At 42.0% G+C, this 19,753-nt stretch overlaps 1 protein-coding gene across 4 annotated transcripts in view; it reads left to right on the top strand.

The window, feature by feature from the left end:
* LOC136422586 (transcription factor Sox-3-like) overlaps positions 1-10,088 on the top strand; it is an 86,170-nt gene extending 76,082 nt beyond the window's left edge. For all 4 annotated transcript variants that reach the window (XR_010753638.1, XR_010753639.1, XR_010753640.1 and 1 more), the window contains one exon: positions 8,562-10,088. The gene's annotated coding sequence lies outside the window, so the exon portion shown is untranslated. The remainder of the gene's footprint in view (positions 1-8,561) is intronic.
* Positions 10,089-19,753: the final 9,665 nt, after the last annotated feature.

The raw sequence follows: 19,753 nt of genomic DNA on the forward strand, positions 1-19,753 counted from the left end.
CTCTGCTTGGAGACTACAAACCCCCTCCCCCGCGGATAAGCAGTGATAGTTGCTCGGTAAGAAGCCAGCTGGCCTGCCTACAGATTTGCATGTTAATCAGGGATAATTGTACCCACGCAGTCAGCGTTCTACAGCAAAATGGGCGGGAAACTTTCAGCAGATACGGGCGCCCTTAAGGTCGTTTGTCGGGAATATCAAACCGCTCATCAAGGGAATATTCAGAGCAAAAACGACAGGTGAAAAAGTTCGTAAAGGAGGTAAAATGACTTATAAGATAACTGATTGTATGACATCAATTGTTAACAGGTGGTTCATTTTTATTGACCTCACACAATGTTTTTGAAATGTCTCTATTTGGACAAATCTTGTTTTGTCCATCTTCTTTTTCGCAATCTATTCAACTTGGAGTGGGCACAGGACGTCATCCACAATACTTACTTGCTGTGGCCTAACTGTGTAACAAAAATAGCCAGAACATTGCCTTGGAACATCTTCCTAATCTTACATTGAGTACCTTTAAACTGTAGAACTTCTTTAAGCAGTTACCCTTCTTGTTTTTTTCACGCTCTCGCAGTTTTTAAAGGACGTCATCCACAAGATTCTCTTGCTGTGGCCTTACTATAAAAAAAATAGGAAAAACATTGACTTTGAACATCATCCTAATCTTACACTGAGTACCTTTAAGAAGGCAAAACTGTAGAACTTCTTTATTTCACCTGCAACAGTTTCCCTTCTCCGGAAGGGGAGGTACCCAATGGCGCTCGTTAATTTCCTTTAACCCCCAATCGTACTGTCAGGCCTCCATTCATTTTCACCTGTTCCTCCGCAGATAAAGGCTCCAGTCTGGAGGGAATGGCCTCATCTATTTCCTTGTGCGAGTTTCGGGAGAGCTCGGCGGTTAGTTTTCCCGCCATGTGCACGTCCACCTGCCTTGCGTATGATAAGGGCCGGGTGTCCGCCGAGCCAAGTCTATTTCGTTAGTTAATTTCCTGTGGAGAACTAAGAGAGAGCCCTCATCGCGGGCCCGGTGCACCTGCGATGGAAGAAAACGACATCCTCGATATGAAGACTAATTGGGAATGGAGGACCCGCCGCTCCCTTCATCAGGACCGCGGATTAAAATGGCGGGCTTGTCATCGCCCCAAATTGGATGAGCTCCGTGGCCGGGAGGGCCTGTAATTAATTGCGCTCATCGATTCCGCCCATGCGTGTGTCAATCATCATCGCGGCCGCTCCTGCAGGTAGACAGACCGGTCAGGCTAGCTGCACTGGCCTTTGAAATACCCCATTATGTCCGCGTATCCCGCAAATCAGCGGGTTTGAAAGGGGTGGAATTTCTTTACATATGCTCGATTGCAGCTCTTCTTAATTGTCCATGAATACGCGACATGGTCGAAGAATAGGAGCCTCTTTCATATCGTATTTGTGGTCATTATAACGCTGGCAGCCCGGCATTGTTGCGACTCTGGCGATACAATAATTTGGGAATACATAATCTTTACACAGAGTCATGCGAGCATCTATAATACAGTAGCGCGGGGGCGCGACTAGCCTCACTCACGCTATATTTCTCACACACCAGTCGATATCAACGCACCACCCGAAAATAGCTTTACCCGAACGCGCAGGATATATTCCTCGGAGGCCGGTCGGTATGGATTTTACCCGATCTATAACTCCGCGCCCGTGAGATGTTTAAAGATTCATTCAAGTTCTCAAATCAGGCAGAAATTCGATCAACGACGATCACTTTCGATTAGTTCACGTGGAGTCAAGCGGCTTGGGAAGGCAACTTGGCGATGCGCGCCGCCTCCGGGAAAAATATGATCATACTGCAAACTTCGTTTTGCCGCATAACTGCTGAAAAACCGTCACAACATGATAAACCAGTTTATTCCACAAAAGAGGGGTTGAAAAATGACACCTGAGGCCCATTACCCATTCTAACATGTGCTAAACGGACTAAAACCACGAAATCGTGATATCCGGAGGTTTTTCTGGCAGAAATGGACCATTTTCTATCATCAACGATCCCAAAAAAGTTGAAGAAAGCACATATGAAAAAAAGATCCATTCATAAAGGGGGTATTTGACCCGAAATCATGATATCAGGACTTTTTCAACAAAATTGGACCATTTTCTATCATCAACGATCACAAGATTAAGCAACAAAGTGTATCATGATGAAAACGAAAATCCATTTATAAAGGGGTATTTGACCCGAAATCTTGATATCAGGAAGTCTTTCAAACAAAATATGACCGTATTCTAACATCAACGATCACAAGAAAGCACATATGAAAGCAAAGATCCATTTATAAAGGGATATTTGAAGCTAGCTGTTTATAATATGAAGAACAGGGTGATGTACTGAAACAAGAAAATAGCTTGCTTTATAAGAAAATCCTTTCCCTTATGAACTTTTGAAAGCTTTTCTCATTCAATGTTCAGTTCGTCGAACTGTTTGTTGTCAGCATACATTGATCATATTGATCACAACAGATACAATGCCGTATACAGAAGCTCAAATAATTTGATCAAATCACCCTTCTCAAACCATCCATTTTATTGTATCCCTAGCATCGTATTACTCCAGTGAGATGTCGTGAAATGCACCAACAACTCGGGAACGATGATAGCTTTTTAATAAGTTCACATTCTGCCCGGCACAATACGTACAGCGGATAATGACATTTACCTTCGACGCATCCACACATGATTAACGACTGGTGTTGACGTCATAGCAAGGTTTCTCAAGAACAAATTCATTCATACACTTATCATTGTCATATAACCTTGTCTGGGCATTAAATTACTCATATTAGACAAGTAGATGCTTGGAGATGTACGAGACTCCTCCTAAATCGAGTTAGCCTCTACCAGGCTCCATAAGCGGCGGGAAAGAGTAGAAATTGGCCAAATAGACAGATAACATGCCGTCTGCTTTACTGTACCCAGACTCATCCAGACAGCCAGACTACAGCAGACTCATCTTCCATGTTATCTGTCAATTTTGTCAATTTCTACTCTTTCCAGTCACCTCTGGAGCCTGGTACTAGCCTCCATCAGGCCATCCTATGGGGTTACGGGTGGTAGAATTCGGTAGAAAAAGGAATAATTGGCCAAGAGTCAGTCCACGGTAAGGTTAACACTTCCTTCTGCAAATGAAAACCTGTGGTGGCAAATATTCCATTGCCAAATATTCTCCCTATAGCTATAGGCGGCGTAGTCAGTCTGGTAGAGACTAAAAAGCGAGCAGTTACGTTGATTTTGTAGAAGCTATTGATAAAGCTGTAAAGAAAGTAGCTGTATCAATTGCAATAATTGTTATGGGTTATTATGTGACAATAGCGGTATACAATTACTACAGACTCCGCGACAACGACCCCATAGTCACTCATATTTGTCGTCACGTCCTTAAAGACGAATGAGCCCCTCAGGACACATCTTATTTTTATTTCCTTGTCAAACAACACGACAATTTATTTCATTTTCCTCCTTTCAAGCGATGACAGTTAAAGTAGGGCCCCGGTTTGCGTTTCTTTGTGCGATGCAAATTGAAGGAGTACGTGTCGCATTATATTTCAATTAAATTAATTTCTTATCCAATGAAGACGGTGTAATAATACTCATTAGAGGGAGGTTTGCTATCTCCCAACTGATTTCCCTCGGGCAGGCTCCGACATTTGCCGACGGCTTGCCGAAGTCGATCAATAGATCCGGCGAGGGCCGTCCATATTTAATGGTACTGATGAGGGTAGGGGGACCTGTTAGCAGCGGCTCGACTCATCCATCACGCCCGGGTCTGAAGCCTGATGAGGCCGTAGGGACGCCAGACACGGCCCGCTCCTCGTCTGCCGCTGCAGTATCAAAAAACCATCAGCGACAATGGGGACAAATTAGACTTATAGTCGGTAAATGGCCATGGGAATGATGGGGGGGGGGGGCATAGACAGCTCGTTGTAGAAATACTAAAGCGATGAGTTGGTAATTGATAGTGCGGAGCTTAGAATGAGGCATATGTAGACACCGTGGGATGCCTGAAAAATGGTAGACATTGCCCAGATGAGTTAGGCCATAGAGTCAACCGATTGAATTGGCGGGCAAATTTGTTCTCCAATGACCGGTCAATAAAATACGCTGGCCAATTTCGACATTTTCTGTCCGCCAATGAGAGTCTGTTAGAGACTAGTATGTGCTTCCATAGCTGTGAACAGGTGGTTGAGGTCTTTGAATGCTGTCTATGTGTGATCTCCAAGCAGACGCAGATGGTAAAGAAACTGCCCTTTAGGAAACGTTACAACTTCCTACCCCATCGTCTGATTGGAGATTAGCATATACATGTACTGTACTAGTATGTGAGCACGTTAGATATACGTTAAAGTGTAATAAGAAAATACATTTCAAAATCACTCCCAGCATCATTTCAATGATTTCATTTTACCAGAATAACACATCACCTACATTCACTTTGTGTGGAAGAAGCATCCAGCAGTCTTATCATTCACTGATTCAGTCTATTTGGCCAATTTCTACAATTTTTCAGCAATCTATGGAGTCTGGTAGGGTCTATGAGAGGCTATCTACTCTCAAAGTGAGATCGTCTGGTGGCAGAATCATTAAACAGGCAAAGACAGCACCCATAATGCCATAGGTGGGTTAATGGCGACTATATAACGATTCTGCCACCGAAAAATCTGCTTGGAGATTCGAGGACTAGCTAGACTTCAGCAGTATCGCCGCCATTTTCTCTCTCCTCCCTAACTTTCCCGCCAATTTCTTCTCCACTGATGGAGGTCAGAGGTGAGCGGCAGGGGGTGATATACTTGTCTGGGCTCGGGGCAGGCTCCTCTCGGTGTAAATTAGTTCGCAATCAATACTAAAGTGGGAGTCTCGGTGATGAAGTCTCTCCGTGTGGCGGGGTACTTCCCCGCGGATCGATATGTGAGCAGGCGAGGTGGCGGGAAGCAATCTGGGAGACTCGGGGAGTTCGGTTGGAGCAGTGCCCAGTGGGGAAGGGGTGGATCTGGGTCTGGAATTAACTTGTTGAAACTTTGGCCCAATTTATACAGTGTTTTTCCAGATATCTAAAGATCCGCCGACATCAGAGCCGTAGATAACACAGAAGGAAAGGAACGATGTTGCACCATCATTATGTACAAAGAAATAAGAAGATATAAGAAAACATATGGAAAAAGATTTATTCGAACTGTAAGTGTAAGGTCTGATAAGGTATATTAACACACATTCACATACGCACACACACACACACACACACACACACACTGTCACACACACACTGTCACACACACACGTGCGCGCGCATGCAAACACACATACGCATGCAACACACGCACGTGCGCAGGCAAACGCACACTAACACAACGTGACAGACACACACGTATGCACACACGCACACACATACATACACGCATAGTAAAAAGTCGCTTGCAATGCAGTTAGATGCTGGAATAGAGACCACCAGAGCAACATGAGACATTATGCATATAATGGACAGAAATATAACAGCAGCTACGCAGATAGCTAAGTACATGTTTGCAAGGTGGTTAATCCATGTTTTTATCACAACTACTTCGAACCCATGATCAAGTATGCGTACAATTTTTATTGCACAACAGTTAATTGTACCAAGGACATTATATATATTGTCCTTGATTGTACAGGGCATAAACTATGGGCAAGTTGTGGCAACAAGTAGGTATTTTCTAATTAAAGAATAAAAGATTTTACAATACTATCAACAAATAACAATATTTTCAATGTCGTTTGTGCCTGAAAGACGCATACAATTGGTAATATTGTGACCCATGCTAATATAGATTTCGCAAGAATTCTTAATGAATATTGTTCTATATACGACACCATCAACTAAGTACAACTTTTGATATTTTCCGTGTCGTCTGTACCGTCAGAACTGCATACAAACTAGCTCAGCGGCGGAGATATCGTGACATATGTCCGACCCATGATGCAGCTACGGTCCGAACTCGTGAATTTGCCCAACGCACATGCATATGACAAATTACGGGGCTCGTGGTGGATGTAAATTGCTATAGAGGCCATGGGGCAGGCATATTACATTTGCTTTCAGCGCCCAACTTGATTCATGGTGTGCCGGCTGAGTGTGCATAATTGGCGCGCTGTTGGTGGGCCACCATTTTTATTCCCACAGATGCGAGTATTAAAATTCTGACGCACAGTTACTTTTATTTACCGTACGCAAAATTTGAAAATGTTACCGCCCCAAAAAAAGCAACTCTTTCCCCACGAATATGATGTAGAAAAAAACTGGAATATGTGTTGAAGTGCGGATAATTTTGAAGAAAAACATTTATCTATAGCTAGTTTTGAAGTACTTTTGTTATTACCGTACGCATAATTTGAAAATGTACCGCCCAGAAAACGCTACTTTTTTCACGAATAATATGATGTAGACAAAATACGGGACTGTGTGCTGAAGTGCGTGTAAGTTTGGAATAAAATTTCGTCTAGTTTTGAGGTACTTTTGTTATTTCCGTACGCAAAATTTAGAAATGTACCGCCCAAAAAACGCAACTTTTTTTTCCACGAATATGATGCAGAGTAAGAACGGGAATACGTGTTAAACTGCGGATAATTTTGAAAAAAATATCGACTAGATTTTGGGGCACTTTTTTATTTCTAAAAATTTATGCGAAAAGAACTGAGTTTACGGTAAGCGTAAGCGGGACACCATCCGCGCTAGATTCGTGGGAAAAGAGGGATTGTATGCTAATTTATGCAAATGAGAACAGCGTGAAATATGGGTCCGTTCTCCTCCGCTGCATGAGAACTGCTTACTCTCACAGAAAATCACTCCGCCCTCCCGTGAAACATCGGACGGTTTGATCGATGGCACAAATTAATGGGGGGAATGGAAAAAATTGCCGTTATTTTGGCGGTAAGTCGAAAAGTGAGTGTTTTTGAAAACGTGGCGCAATTTTCACACCGAAGCGCTTAGAAACACATATTCTTCTGAAATCGACTGAAAACCCGGTAATAAATTGGGTTGGGATCGAATTACCTTGAAATGTATCATATACCACGAATAATATTAGCCAATTATATAAAATAAGTGTTATTCAGCACGTTGCTTTTACCGTTATCTACTACGCATAGACGCAACAAAAACCATGTATATTTTACTCTAGTATTACGATACCTTCCCTATATCCCTATACGTTCAACAGTTGATAAGTATGAGCAAGGGCGTTATAATAATGTCCTTGGTATAAGAGTCTGAATTTTCCGCGTTTTTAGACCACAATGAAGAAGGCAGATGTTTTGTGACATGTCCTTGTCCCTGTTCCTATCTCCGAGTTTACCTGCCAGGGGTTGATAAATAGGTGATAAATAAGTGATAAATAGGTAAAAGGTCAAAAATTGGAGCGGGCAAGGACAGAGCGTGGCCTACGTGTTATCTGTCATTGTTACATTTTTTTCAAACAAGTTTTCCTACGATTCTATGCTCTCTAAGCAGAGGACTGGTTCTGGCTTGCTTTTGTCGGGCTTTCTACTTTGTCATGTGTTTTTTTTTCTCACTAAACCACACAACAACAAAAAAAGAGAAAAAGACGCATAATACACGTCAAAAACCAGCCGGAACCACTCCTCTGCTTGCAGAGTACCAATCTATAGATCTCTGAAGATTAATTTAGCGTCATGTTTCGTTGCTGTGTTTTTGCTTGTTTGTTTCGTTCCTTTTCTAAGCATCCTCAAAACACGTTTGAAATATCCATCTTTTTCATATTTTTATCGGCCATCTTTGAAAGAGTCGATCGTTACCATCTTTCAATCATTCTTGTCGGCTCGTATGTCGCTCCCTTTATGTTTTTATATCATCTAACACTTAAAATTGCCCACTTTGCCAATTGTTGTGTATATGGGAGTAACTCGATCGGATGAGAGGCGAACTGACAACTATTATTAGCGTTGATTCGATATCAGATCGAGTTATCGTTTGATTGACACTTCTGTCTGACGACACTCAGCACAAAAGACCCCTCCCAGACCGTTCACTTTTACAATTGCGTTTTCCAATGAAGGTAGAGAAATGCACACTATAGCTCAACAACAGCCTCATTATACGCTGCTAAATTTAGTTTTTCGTGTCGTATTCTTAATATAAATCGAGAAGGTGTTAACTATAGACTTTTCATTTAAATGCGCTCAAACGCTAGGGTAAAAGATGTGCATGATATTTTTCCTAGACTAAGTTAACCTTCATATAAATTTCATGAGATACGCATTGGATAGTATTCAAGCGCAACCATGTGTATACTGTATCGGAAATCCCCACGTTTTATGACTTGTCGACTTGAATATGAATTCTAACAATTCTAATACCTTCGCTTGGCATTTTCTGCGAGTGAATGACCTTACTATAATTATGTTCTCCTGTAATGCTGACCTACAATCGTTGACCATATTGGTTGTTTTCAACTTCACCATTGTGCCTTATGTTCAGCGCTTAGTTCGGTGCGGCCCGGTGTATTTATGGACGCGGTCTCTGTTTTTTTCAGAACTTGAATGGAGGTTGTTGAAGCTTGGTGCCCCCGGGGTCAGCAGACGATGGATCGGGTGATTCACCGTAGCGGTTGAAATTATTCCTCGGCTCCACCCACTTCTCGGCGCCGCCGGACTCCCCACTGTTGGCCGGTCCCGCCCCGTGCAGGTGAGGAGAATGGGAACAAAAGGCGGAGAGAAACCACGGCGAGCAAGGCCGGACGAACACACCGAAAGGGTCGTCACGCCGAGTTAGAGGGAACACAGGATGATGCTAACTCTTCCATCTGACTTTTCCACCCCCGCGGTCTCAAACACTCATGTAAAATTGCACACAGAATGTAGAAAAATGCATCTAATTATGTCATACGTATTGGGAAGAGACATACCAACGCTGTAAACATATGAAACCCTCAAGCAGAAGTATAACTCTTACTCTAACAATGTATTAAACGAATTCGAAGAAGTAATCGGAACATGTAAAAAGATATGTATGTATTACAGGTACATACTCTTGTACAGTATGTTACTGGCTAGATATTAAAAGATTTTGATATTTGCCAACGTGGGCAAAGAATTTGTGTTCAAATTATGTTTCCTTTGAATTCATTCGTTTGCGTACCAAAAATGATTTTAAAAAAAGAACCGTATGACTGTTTCAAACATTATATCCAGTTGCTTGAGTAACTGTTTTTTGGCGTATAGAGAAGTCTGCCTGGTAACTATTTTTGAGTGAAGATTGTGGCATAAATTTTTCTGACCAGCTTTAGCTTTTAAGTGCCGAAACGGCCATGAAAAGATAATTACTGAAAATAGAATTTCGTTAAAATAGCAAATTTCCAATTGAACGCAATGGACTCTAATTATTCCCCTCTTCATGTCTGATGGTTGATATTCAGAGTCATTAGTGTTATTCAGTATCGGCCTGTCCACTTATGTTTTGATTCTTTGTTCCAAACAAATGCTAGTTAATATAATTACTGCTAATATTCTATACATCGTAACGGTCTTCTTTATGCGGGCATTTGTTAGGCTTGTCTGTGATTCAGAAGAGCAGATTTCCTAGCGGACAGCGCTCTTTGTTCTCCTCATCTCTAGAACGGTGATGATTCAATCTGGCATTGTTTCTGTGTACCCGCTTGATATGTGGAGAGCACCGGGCCTACCAGGGGGTAAGAGAAAGACGAGAAGAGGGGAAAGCAAGCCATGCATACATGAATTATTTGTCAGCTAACTTGGTGGGGACCCAGGGTTCAACCGTGTTTTATGCAATGTTTACGGACTCGACAATCGTCCTGCGGTTTGGTTCCTTGTCTGTTTCTTACATCTCGATTTGTAGAGTGCCCAACGTTTGAATGAACATACAGGGCGGTCAAGTGGCGACCACTGAAGATTTTCACCTCGAAAGAATGGCGTAATAGTGGCGCATTCAGCCGCACTTTTCAACATGCAGAAAGGAGACCTATCGCCTGTAACAATACACAAGAGTTTCCTCAATAAAGCCGCATTGTTCACGCATTGAGGCGGCTTGGGTTGAGTCCAGATTGTGTGTTTGTCTGCGTTTCACTTCGTGTTTATTTTTCTGCGCAGTTAGCCGAGCATCGGAATAAAGAGATGGATAGGAGAGGGGGGGACTGCAGTTTAATTAATAGTCATCGTTCACAACTTTTCTCTTTTTTATAGACGAAACTTTAAAAATAAACTTCCAAAGTACCGCGTTTCTTTTTCTCCTATCTTGTTTCCGTTGCCTTGAATAGTTAAAGTCGGAGTCATAAATGGAATATTATTCGTCGCGGTAGCAAACACCAAGGCAACTCTAAAATATGTCAGTGTCTTACGCAGAACCCTACCCCACACGACTTGTCGGTGTTTAGAAAAAAAATCACCGTGCTTGCCGAAACGGAAATTATTCCCCTCATTGGTAAAACGCGCGCTCAAAAGAGGTGGCGAAAATGTTATTCCCTCCCATGACTGACTCATTAAAGGGGATCGAAGACATCGTTGGGCGTTCGCCACCCGTCGCCCTGGTAACAGCATCCGCTCGTGATGCGGTCCATTTGACGGCTGAAGTCCCCAAACAAAGGAGGAGTGAAATATTATAAAGTGCGCGACGCAGCGGGCAGAAAAGAGGCTTGTTTGATCATCCGTACGGCTGAAAATAGCAGGGTCAATCTCTGGACTATGGGAACATTGTGTTCCCAGATTTTTCCCTCTATAGTTCGAGTGTTCCAAGGCCGCTATAACTCAGCCTTGTGTATTTTTGTCCAAACTCACTTTTTTTAGCGTCTGTATTGTGACAACAAAGTTTTAACTTCGGGGTGATGCGTTGCGTACTTCTTTTGTGTCTGATTTTGTCATCAAATTGTATTTTTCCTTTTAATGACAATTACATTTCTGACGCGGTTGTGAAACATTAAGTAGGTAATGACCGAAAACAGTTGTAAAATTCAACGTTGTAAAATTTACAAGAAGCGGTTCCAACAGTTTCCAAAGATAGCACCTGCCCGTTGGATGTGTGGCGGGAGGCGTGTTGCACAAATCCAGTGGCGTAAGCGGCGCTGGGGCGCAAATCCTCTGTTGTTTACGGTAATTTACGCCGAGGGGGAGGGCAACGGGGTCAACCGGAACGCTCCCGGGTTGTTTGGGCGCAACGGGCGGGCTGACACAATCCTTTGGCCCCGACAAGTATTAAAACTACTAATGTGCATTAAGAGTTAAGGACTCGCTCACTAAGTTTAAAGAGCACTGAAATATTGATACGACTTTTCTTTTTACTCTTTAATTTTGAATATTTTTTTTTGTCTCACATCTATAAACATTGTTGACATTCTGCAAGCATGTCAATTCTACTGTGTGAAACGAAGTGAAAAAATCATCTTATCGGCGAGACTCGGTAACGCAACGAGACAGCTTCAAACCTTCTTCTAGCAGAAACGGTAAAGAAAACATCTCAAACACTTGGGACATTTGGCGTAGTTTCGGTTTGTTCTTCCGCGTTCTATTGTTGTTTTACATCCGCGACATTCTGAGACATAAATCAAGCTAAGATGTCAAGTCTACTGTCTAAGATTTAGCAAAGATAGATGACCCCAACCCCAAACTACTATCTCCTGACCCCATCGCAGTTGAGCCTCTAATTTTCTTACTACAATTAAGGCGTTTATGGCCAGGGGGTAGGGGGGATGGTAGCACCATGAATAACTTAGCACCTCATACAACCACTTGTTGAATATAACGATGTGCTAACAGATTGGGGGCTATGGCCACTGAAGGGGGTAAATATTCATTAGGTTTGGCTGAAATACCGGTACTTGGTACATACTCGCTAAACCCCGGGTGGGCGGCTTATCGCCGAGGGTGTCGGGCCGTCCGGAGCGGTGATGTCCGTAAGGGCAGGACTCCGACGGGCGGTAATGTTGCGAAAATCCGCCGTGACGAATTGCTGCACAATACCGGTCTGAAATTAGCGCTGGAAAATGGGAGGACGTCAGCATGTATGGAATCTTGAGTAGGTGGTCGTCGGAAGTACGACATTTCTTTTCCTGGAAAAATTCTTTACGTGATACACACAAGAGATATATCTTCGAACTGGTAACATCAAAATGATAATCCATAACATCAAACGCTGAAGCCATAATGATCAATTTTCCTCTACCAAACACTCTGATAAAAATACTTCCAAAAACTACAATAAAACTATATGTATACACAAAAACATATGAATCAAATATCTTTTCCTCAAAGAATTGTTTATGTAATACACACAACAGCTACAACTCCCAAATGATAATCGATAACATCAAGGAGGTTATATAGACATAAAACATCAAATGCCGACACCATTATGATTTCAAACCCTCCAAAAACTACAAGAAAAATCTATGTATACACACAAAAAATCAAATCAGGGATCAAACATCTTAACTGTCACATGATTGTTTTTGGTATCAAACATTTGTACACAAATGTAGGTAAAGATGTTGTGGGGCGATTACGACTTTGTTGAAAAACAAATCTACCAAAACGCTCATTTCTTCTGCGTAATTTGACGCGCTTTAGCCTGTGGGCTCGCCATTGGCTAACGTAGGCCAGCTGCTTTGTTGAGTGACAGACAGATCGTACGAACTGTCTTTCTTCTCGCTGAATGACGAATAATGTAACTATCTGTTGGCAAATTGTAGTATGAAAGGGTTGGGGAAGAAATTATTGTTACTTAAGTGGCGGGTTGGCTATTGAGGAGCGCCTGGCTTTCTTCCGTGCCGTACAAACCTGATGGAACGTGTCATTGCGGACAAGGTGATCCGACCTTAACAAAGACAATTCGAACGACACGGAAAGGAGTCAACAAGGTGTATTGTTCTGCGTCAGGCAGTTTTGAAACGAGTATAAACGTCTTATCTTTGGACGTAACTCTACTCTCCAAGCAGAGGTTGTTGAGGGAAATTGTGACCCTCTTATTACATGTCCCGTTTTTGTCCGCTTTTAGGGAGGAGGGCGAACAAAAAACGGAGCATATGATATTAAAAGAAGGTCACGATTTTCCCAATGCCCAACAACCTCTGTTTTGAATAACTTACACCCTGTTTCGAACTTCCACTAGACGGCGATCGCGCTGCGTCCGCATAGCGACCAAAAGTATATGGCAGATTAACGAATTTCATAGATAAAGAACGAATTTTTCAACGTTTTGTGTGTTTTTCGAATCAAACCTTTGCAGCTGCTTGCATCCTATTACAATTTTGAAATCAAGGATCGCACAAATCCAATTTCGGTCACTCAGCGATCGTCCTCTGGTGGAACGGGAACCCAATGACACGGGTTCGAAGCCCGGAGGAGCAGAGGTCAAGGTTTCTTCGGAAAGTGACCAGACGTCCAGACGTAAGATAATTACAGGGAGAGACAAGATAATCAAAGCGTCGGACAGTCCTGTGTCCTCATTTGAACCATGTTGAACAATATAACAAGGCTAGAATTGTTATTCCGCCTCAGTGATAAACAAGAAATGAAAATAAAGCGTTCCTGTAATGATGAAATAACGAACTGAAAGCAAGGCAAGGTACCTTACACCTGAAAATCTCTATATCGGGTAACTGTACAGCAAACGACAAAAGAAAATAACACTTTTTTGGCACCGAGAAAACTCATAAAAAAACAGTAAACCGAAAACATAAGTCTCTATTAAAGACTGATACCTTCGTATCTTCCACTTCCAATCAAATTGTAATATAACATGGATTTAAAGATAAAATGTATTTTCAAAGACCTGTTGTTGTTTGCGATGATTTGAATTTCTATACTATTAGCAAATGACAACTTCCTTGATTTGTTTGTATTTGTAAATTAGCCATCGTTAACAGCTATAAGGATAATTATGTTCTTTGTTCATCGGGGCATGAAGGTGTTTAATACAAAAGTCTTTTATTCATTCGTTTATTGTCCATTAATACAACCTTTAGTTTTGAATAAACTGTTTATTGTGTAAATCGTAAATTTATAACTGTGTAGCAAAGTTGTTAATCACCAAATTAGGGCATAAGTTCTTTGGTTTGTTAATTTTATGACTCCCCCGACCAAAAATCTTCTTAATTAATGACGATGGCTTCTATGTCTGCTTTTATGGCATCTTCTTTGTGAAACAAGACCCCCTCAAAGATGCATATTGTCATTCCCTGCATTAAATACTTCTCATTCCATCAATCACAACTTGTAAATAGTTCAGTGGGCGGAGCTATACATTACTAAATGCCGTAAACAGGTTTAGTCTAAGGCCCAATTTATACAGAGTTTTTTTCAGATATCTAAAAATCCGCCGACATCTGAGCCTTAGATATCTGGACGCATTTATACACACCGACAGGAAGTACCGCAGGACTCACGCAGCGCGCTGATTGCACTCGTGACCCTATTTAACCTTTAGCGCGCGTTTCAAAATGGCGGGAGAACCGCCTGTGTTTTTCGTCATGATGAATATGGTATTCTTTCTTTATCTGACTCGCGTGTGGCTAAACATGAGGCAGCAAGCAAGGGTTGAGCATAAGAGGCGTTTGAGGTACCGGGGAAGACGACAGCGACCGGTCAGAATCAACGCTGCGTTCCTACTCGCTGCCCTTGTCGTGGCAGAGGGGGGAGGGCCGATCCACCGAACGAGCTGGCATCACGAAAGAAGTCCGTCGTCCGTTTGAGAACAAATGGTCCTTGATGCTAAGAAGTTTTCCCGCTTTATCGCCCGCCAAATATGCAAACTAGCGTGAACCCCGACCTCCAGATGTCTACTACGCGACACATTCCGTTTAGACGTCCGGCTGGAGCGGTCGGGGACTCCCGCTGAGTTGTCGGGCGAATGCTTCAGAGTGGTCGGCTGAAATTTTCCCGACATCTAAAAAAACCCTCATTAAGACCATAAAATTCCTGTTTAGACACAGAAAAAAGCTGTCGCCTGGCAGATATCTGCAGTCCAGATATCTAGACAAGCTGTGTGTAAAATACAACATGTACAGTGTAATTGTTGTATAAGTGGGAATGGCCCCTATAACAATATGTAGCTGTGAAGATTTGTGAAATTGTAAATGTGTTGTTATCCTATGTACTAATGTATGTCTGAATTCCCGGTTGACACGCCAGAAAACGTGACTAATCCGTGGAGTGACCCCTGTGACCCCTATGACGTCATTTCCTAAGGATGTGGTGCAGTGCCACGGTCATTGTCACTTGTCCTGTTCTCACGGAACGGGGGAGAGGACACTCTCCGAATCGAGCAAAAGTTTTTAAAACTTCATTTCCGATAAGATTGAGAGACTTTTATAGTAAATTCATGCCTCGAAGTCAAAGGTACAGGTCGTCTAAAAAATCATAGTCTATCGTATCAAATAAAGTCTTTAAAGAAATATCAACATATGAAGCTAGCTGTGGAGTAGAATACAACACCTCATTGCATTACATGTGTCTTCTATCAATATTCGTTAGCTTGGAATCTAGGTGTACATTGAACTAGATTACTCGAGTCTAGTTTATACAAGGATTCTTGTACATCGACATACATTAGTACATAGGATAACAACACATTTACAATTTCACAAATCTTCACAGCTACATATTGTTATAGGGGCCATTCCCACTTATACAACAATTACACTGTACATGTTGTATTTGTTGTGTAATAAATTCTGACTTGACCTATTACAGTCTGTTGTGCGAGACTGGAAAGATACCATCTCAGACCCTCTCTGAAGACGCGGTACCATAACACTGCTGGTGTGGTGGAATGTGTTCCCCCATCTTCAGGTGATGTTTCTTTACCTGGTAATAAACACAGCTCCAACAAGGACGTACTTGTCTGCATTCCTCGGTGTCTAGTAATCTCAGACCCAGACTTTTGGGTAACTCAAAAATAACGCATCTCTTTTTGTACATTAATCTGGGTCCAATTAACTAGAGCAAAACAAGTGAGATAGAGATATACAAACGGAAGCGGAAAATAAAGAGAACTAAACATTGTGCGGGCGTCATCTTCCTGGATACAGTAGATTTTAATGTGCAAAGCCCTACGTCATCGAGTCACAAGAGCTATCTACCCTTAAAAATGCATGACCAGAGCACGAGATCTCAAAGCCGGAAGTACTGCTGCAGTACCATGGAAAGCGGTCAGGGGTGTCATACTAGTAATCTACTCATTTCTTCCTTTGTCAACACCTACCAACATAGCAAATATCATCCGTTAACGACTTCTCGAGTTGTACTGTTCACAAACAAACAAACAAACAAACAAACAAAAAACAGACAGACAGACAGACAGACAAACACACAGCCCCGAAAACATAGCCTTCCTGGCGTAGGTAATAAGCACAATTCCTCCTTGGAACAAATAACCTCTCCAAATCAAAGTAAATCGCATTCAGCCGATGATTTTATCATCATGTGTGAAAGTAAGGGATTATATTAGACGAGTATTTTGTATAGTACATGACGTGTTGTGCGTATGGCCCAGAAAAGTGTTCCACGTGGCGGCTTTTCTTCGTGAAAAGTCGGGCGGGTCGAACCGCCAACACTCCCGGGCACAGAACACTCCTGTCTATACTTAAATCCACAACATGATAACAGTACGTAATCGTAAATTCGTTTCTGGCCAAACTACCTTCTGTAACACACAACTATCATCATAACCGTGACTGCGTGAAGGGGCAGCCAGAATTCTGAAAAAAAAAGTTATGATATACCATCCTTGCATCTGCTTTGAGATTGTGAACTTTAACCCTCTCAACGTTTCCTGACGTGTTTCGAACACGCAACAACTATCCTATTATAACTGTTACTGTGTGTCTAGATCAGCCACGCCAGAATACGTTACCATTTCCTCTCTAACATCTGCTTGGACATTATGGAACTCTACGCCTCCAAGCAGATGTTATGATGCAAAATCTTAGGGTTTTCTGACGTAACTATCTTTCCGACCACAACTACCCTATTGTAACTGTGTTTGCGTCAATGCGTGTCTGGATTAGACAGATTACGTTATGATTTCCCATTAACATCTATAATCAAATACAAAATACTACTACTACAATAACAACTACTACTACTACCACTACTACTACTACTAGTATCTGCTTGGACATCGCGGAACTCTATCTAGCACGACCTTGTGGCTTTCTGCTTTGGAATGTCGCGGAATACCTGCTTCTACTACTACTACTACTACTACTACTTCTACTACTACTACTACTACTACTACTACTACTACTACTACTACTACTACTACTACTACTACTTCTACTACTACTACTACTACTACTACTACAACTACTACCACAGCTACTACTATCTGCTTGGAGATCGCGGAACTCTATCCAGCACGACCTTGTGGCTTTCTGTTATAGAATCTGGCGGAATACTACTACTACTACTACTACTACTACTATCTGCTTGGAGATCGTGGAACTCTATCCACACGACCTCGCGGCTATCTTCTGTAGAATCTGGCGGAATAAACATCTGATCTGGACGCTTCGGCGGGTACTTCCTGACCGGACACAGGTGAGCTCAGGTGACCCCCCAGGTGAGATACGGGGTCTGACAGGTGAGAAGGTGGAATGTCCAGTTCTGCTAGCGTCGCGTTTTGAACTGACCGAAAGTACGAAACGTTGCAAGGACGGTGAAAGATGATTTTTAACGACCGTGTCTAAAAATTGGTCACGTCAGAACCAGGCCCAACCTGGAAGCGCCATAGAGGACTTCCTAGAATAAGGTGGGAGGACCAGGTCTTCACCACACTTAAAGGCCCACTATGTAACATTTTGGCGCAAAAATTGAAAATATTCTTGTGAGCAAATCCTAATACAAATGGCATGGACAACCACTTTTCAGCATATTTCCATCATTAATTCGTCTATTTCTGGCATGTATGGTGTTTTTTAACTGCACAAAAACAAGCTGCAAAAGTCTGTGACACCACCTGAACCTAGAGCCTAATGTTTGTAAACAACAACTTCCTGCACACTGGCAGGACCCCTGGGTAGGCTAATTACTTAGCGACACTGCAATGGATCTAGATAACAGCTGATGTTATGAAGATCATCTTCTTCAAAAACACTCATATCTTTTTGAATGAGGATAAAATATATTAGCCAAGTTTGTAGGGAACTGATAAAGTGGATTTTCCCCGTTCAAAACTGCTAGAACTCTGGTAAGAAAGTTCAGTTTTTAAACTGGTTTATATGGTGCAATGATGTTGAAAATATTCCTTCCTGAATACTGGTATGTCATTCTACAATGTTTATTCAACATACTATATAAAGAAATGGTAGAAAAATTGACTTTCTGTATTGACCAAATCTTACATAATGGGCCGAAGGGTCACCATAGCCAATTGAAGGTCCTGCGTCGAAAATAAAACAGCTTAGACAGATGTCTATAACAGATGATTGATTTCGTCTAGCGCTGTCATTACGGTTGGGAATGGGGTTCTTGAATTTAGTCCTTTCGGATGGGGACGTAAAGCCAGCCGTGCCGGGTGAATATATGGGGAAAGCTCAATTACCTCACCTCTGCACGTAAAAGAACCCAACAAACTTATGAAGAAGTGTAAGGCTTGGCTAAAACGTGAGCCGTAGCGAAGCCGCATTACACTAGCCTCTACCAGGCCCCGCGGGATGACTGAAAAATAGTAGAAATTGGCCTAATAGGGTGAATAGTATGCTAAGGGAGTTGGCTACGGAGAGAGGGTCCAATATGACATCCACGCAGAGCGGCAAACTGTACCCCTATAGCAGACTAACTCCTCTTTCATGTTTTTCTGTCTAAATTTGGCCAGTTTCTACTCTTTCCAGTCGCCTCTGGAGACTGGTAGAGGCTAGCATTACACTCCCACTAGCTACTTGAAAAACGGCATGCTGATTATCATTATGACCACTAGCTAGCTACATGAAAAATACTTCAGCTGATTATAACGTAAAAGACTCTGATGATGACGATTTTCTTTTCAAATTACAACCTAAGTGGCAATTACCTGACCGACGTTTTGGTAATTCCTCGGCTACTTTCCTAAAATTTCAGAGCCTGAATAGACTCTATTACGAGCTCCTTGCCACGTGGAGGTGCAGCAAACACGTGTGACTTTGGTCGCTTGTATCTACCGTCGATCTTTTATAAAGAGGCCACCGAATTCCATCCTAATTTCTCCACGTTTACAGACACAAAAAATATTCTTGTCTTAACATCACAAAACCTACACATTACAGAAAAGGTGGGACTATTCGTCTTCCACTGTCCCGGAAAAAGAAGTCGAGCCGAATAAGTTAGAAATTAGTGTCAGTAGTTAGACTAGAGTAGTCACATGCTATATTTGTTCATCGAATCATTGTCTGTCCGTACGTCCTTTTCATGTTACATGTACTTTGCAATTAGACTACGGGCAAGAACTTTTCATTTATTGTCAATCACATTTTCAATGTTGTTTCCAGTCATGTTTTATCCCATGTATGGTATTTTCTGCATTGAAAAATGAATCGGGATATCCACAGCGGAAAGAAGTAGAATGGAAATAAGTTATATGTGATGTCTCTGGAGAAAGATACAGCAAGATTTATAGCGCAAAAACTTGATAGTTAAAAAATTAAACGGAAGACATTTTGGATGGACAATTAAGTTCAGGCAAATTGATTTTCAACGAGGTCCAGACTACAAAACGGTAAAATCATCAGTATAACAAAGAAAA

Source organism: Branchiostoma lanceolatum, chromosome 17 (assembly GCF_035083965.1).
Source record: "Branchiostoma lanceolatum isolate klBraLanc5 chromosome 17, klBraLanc5.hap2, whole genome shotgun sequence".
NCBI lineage: Eukaryota > Metazoa > Chordata > Leptocardii > Amphioxiformes > Branchiostomatidae > Branchiostoma > Branchiostoma lanceolatum.